The sequence below is a fragment of the Apodemus sylvaticus genome, chromosome 6, assembly GCF_947179515.1.
Source record: "Apodemus sylvaticus chromosome 6, mApoSyl1.1, whole genome shotgun sequence".
Lineage (NCBI taxonomy): Eukaryota > Metazoa > Chordata > Mammalia > Rodentia > Muridae > Apodemus > Apodemus sylvaticus.
In genome coordinates this window covers 123,995,044-123,999,156 of record NC_067477.1, presented here as the reverse complement: position 1 = coordinate 123,999,156, position 4,113 = coordinate 123,995,044, and the positions used below count along the sequence as shown (strand labels likewise).

The window sequence follows — 4,113 nt, the reverse complement described above, 5'->3', positions numbered from 1 at the left end:
TAAATGCATCTACTTTATGACCCAGTGAATTCACCAGCAAAAATTTCTTCTGAGTACATGCGTGTATAGGCAAAGGTATATGAATAAAGATGGAAAGCTAAATGTTAAAGTGCAGATAAACTGAACAACAATGGGCACATACAATAAGCAGCTACGTTCTTTCAGTTCAAGTCAAGTGGTTTCCCTATCTCAATCTTTCCAATGCTATTTATGTACTAACTAAAACAGACAAAACAATGACATTTCTTTGACAATTAACCTTTCAGATAACATACCTTTTTGCTCTATTTTCTGTAAATTCTCATATTCATTAAATTTTAATAGATTTATTTATTTTACAAGCATGAGTGGTTTACCTCATGGATGTATGTGTACCAACCTCCTGGTTGGTGTCTATGAAGGTCAGAAAAGGACATCAGATCTCGTGAAACTGGAGTTGTGGAGTACGATTGTGAGACACTATGTGGGTGCTGGGAACACAAACCCGTTTTCTCTCTGAATGAGCAGAAATGTCTCTCAAGCACTGAGATATCTCTCCAGGACTTACGTTATGCTTATTATTTAGCTATATGATGTTAAGCTCTTACTATATATTGGGCAATACTCATAGAACTAAATTGTCTTTTTTGAAGTGCATTATGACATAAGGAACATGAAACCTACATCAGGCATAAAACTAAGCAAATTATATAGGAGACAATAGTGGTTTGGAGAAAAATGAGCAAGTGTTTGGAACTTAAGGGATGTGAGAAGTACAGATTTTTTTCCAGCTACTATCTCCATATAGTCAGTCAAGGTTGGACTCAAACTTGTCACTCTCTTATTTCATCTTTCCAAATGTTGGGATTACAGTGCCATCATATTAGCCCTTCATTTTAGCTAGGGATTTTAGGGTATATTTCATAACATATTTGGTCAAAGACATAAAAGAGAAGACTGAGTTGGCTAAGCTGGTAGATAAAGCTTGTGGAGTCAGTAGGCCTGGAAAACAGGCAAAGAATCAGAGAACTCAAAGCCAGATAAAAAGTAGTAATGCACTCTAAGGACCTTAGCTCTTATTTGAGCTGGGGATGTGTGGGGATTTTTGATCAGAGACAAGGTAGACTCTGGTTTATGAGTACAGGGGAGGGTATGTTAAAAGAGATTGCAGGAGAGATTGTAAGCCACAGATAGTGGCAACTTAAATAATAGTGACAATGAAGGTTGTAACAAGGTCATAAGGCCAAGATTAGAGGTGAAAGTTTCTTAACAGTGTTAGATATAAAAGCAGAGTCAAAGATGATTCCCCATCAGTTCAAATAAGGAGAAATAATTGGACCAGGCTGGAAAGTGAGATTGGATGTTCATTTTGGGATAACTTAAATGTAAGAGGTCTAGAAGAATTCGCCTAGGCTATTAGAAGTGTAAATCTAGAATACAGGTCTATAAGTTAAATCTGGGAATCACTGGCATATAGGGACCATCTAAAGGACTGTTTCCACCTTAGTGTTTTGTCTTGTTGCTGTGATAATATGCTACACATGTGGAGGTCAGATCAATTCTTTTTATTACTCAGTGTATCCTTGATATTACATGATGAAATATTACATGATTTCATGTAAGCATATAGTGTGTTCTGTCTATTCTCATTTCCTCCTCTCCCCCACCTCACCTCTGTCTTTCCTACCCATCCATTTTTGTTTTGTTTTTTTGACACTCTGGTTTAACAATGGCTTAACCTTTTATTTCCTACTTCTTTATAAGCTAATGGAAGCAGACACATTTCAGCTTCATATTAATTGACCTAGATTAGAAAAATACCTGGCATACATTTTATGATTAATAAATAATGTAGCTGACTAAATAGAGGAAGAGCTTTAATGAGTGGTGTTACTGTGCACAGGTTTGGTTTCCTTGCTGTACAACAGAAGCTAATTAGTTAAGACGAAGGAGAGTGACAGAGAAAGACCTTTATTACAACAAGGTCGTTCCCTGGAAAATGGAGGATAGTCATCCTATACGAGTCACCTACCTCCCTGAGAGGCTGACTCAGGGACAGCCTGAATCAGACATGAGACCTCAGACTGTTAGGTGCTCTTTACAGAAAGATGTTTACAGTCTAATGACACGTATCAGATCATAATCAAGTTATTTCTCAGGTCTGCAGACCTCAAGTCCAAAGATCACGAGTTTGTCTGTACTAAGTTTGCCTATCTGCAATTCCTGACATATTACATAGTAGACAGGATGGGAGAAGCAGCTGCCCCCAGGCTCCATTGCTGATCAACAACCTCAAGGTGGAGAAAAAAAAGGAAAACATTTGTACTTGGAAGACAAGAGTCGGGGTGGGGTGGCTTCATTGGAGATCTGCTCTCTGCCAGTGTTTATCACTTTGATTTTATAAACATCCACAGCTTTTGAATTTTTGTTTGTTTTTTTGGAAGTGTTTCATGTAGCCCAGGTTGGCCTTGCAGTGTAGCTGATCTGATCTTGAACATACTATCTTCTAACTCGGCCCACAATCTAGTTTATTCCTGCAATGCAGGAAAACAGGCAGCCAGTTGCTTTTTATTACCTTGGGAGTCACTGGATATTTTCTGGGAAACAAAAAGTTCAGAGGTTATGGGACTTGGTGCTGTATACCTATGAGTCTAACACTTGGGAGGTGAAGAGAGACATCTAATCCAGAGTTCAAAATCATTCTCAGATACATAGTGACTTTGAGACCATCCTGTGTTACACAAGACTATCTTAACAACAATAAAACTGAAGGTTATTAATAACTTTCATGAAAAACCTGGAGCATCTATGTAGACAATTTCCAGTTATGTCATAAGTAACTAACTAATATTAAAGGCATCATCATCATCATCATCATTATCACCAATTATTTTGCTTCAAGAAAAATTTATTGCAACACTCTAATTGCACATTACTTTTTCTTTTCAACACCTTGTTTTGAAACTACCTTTGCTCTGTTTGCTCAGATGCCAAAAGAGCCAGGTATCCTGGCCAGGTGAAGAATGGCAAAGGCCTTGAGGGTCTGTTCTTCTACGATGACTCTGGCATAGTCCTTTTTATACACATTCCAGATGGGCATTACAGGTTCTGTTAGCTGGGTGGCCAATTTAAGTTTTTCAGCAGAACTATCTCACTTCTTTGAAGCAGAAGGCTTCCTAGGTAAAATATGAGCTTGGAGCAGTAGTCCTTCAGGAGCTGCACACTGGCCTGTAGTGATTCAGTGGAGCTTTCTTGGGTCCACAGAGATGTGGATGGTGCGAGGCATTTTCTTGTGGATTCCAGCCACTCTTAATTCTTCCAGCCAGGATCTTGGTGTGGTATCTAACTGCAGAGCCTGATAGGTCGAGGGGCAATGCAGAGGAATTCTTTTGCCTTTTGGGCCTTGAGTCTGTCTATCGTAGTGCCTGCTGATTGAATGAAGTGTCCACTTGCTGCTGCCAATCCTTGTCAAAGTAGGGGTTCAGGATCACACCAGTCCAGCTGGGTGCCATGGCTGTCTCTTGTACAGGAGAACAGCCAACCTGAAAGGTTAAAGGCAGTTTTAAGTTAGTGTTTTCTTTTAAAAATAGTAGAAACAGATTCTGAGTAGCATATTATGCTTGGCTATACATACATACTCTAAAAAATCTAAGCAAAGATTTCAGATACTAGTTATCAGTTCTAACTTGGGTTTAAATTAAATGCATGTATAATAGTGTATTTTGCTTACAATGTGTATGTAGTCATGCTCCTGATGTCAAGTATTCAAACCACTTTCATAGAGTCTAGGTCATGGTACTCTAAAGAGTATCCCATGTAGAAATAATAAAGAATGATAGTGCCTATAATTCAATTGTACAAACTGCATTGGCCTTCTGCATTGCTACACACAGCCATACCCTCCTGACTTAAAAACCCAAACCAAAATGAAACAAAAAGCTTACAAAAATAAAAAAAGCACATCGTCTGGGTTGTTTGACCAATTGCATCTGGTTGTAGAGCCTGTCCCGACTGTGGCTGATACAGTCAGCTTCAGTGACGTTCTGGACAAAACTGGTTTTCCCTTTCCCAGAGGCTTTCAGTTGCTTATAGCTTCTTGGTTATGGGTGGGAATTCATGCTCATTTCCCCCTTT

General features: G+C 38.8%; 1 pseudogene; it reads right to left on the bottom strand.

Annotated features, from left to right (window-relative positions):
• Positions 1–2,911: 2,911 nt before the first annotated feature.
• Positions 2,912–3,491, bottom strand: LOC127686746 (60S ribosomal protein L13-like; annotated as a pseudogene).
• Between the last annotated feature and the right edge of the window lie 622 nt (positions 3,492–4,113).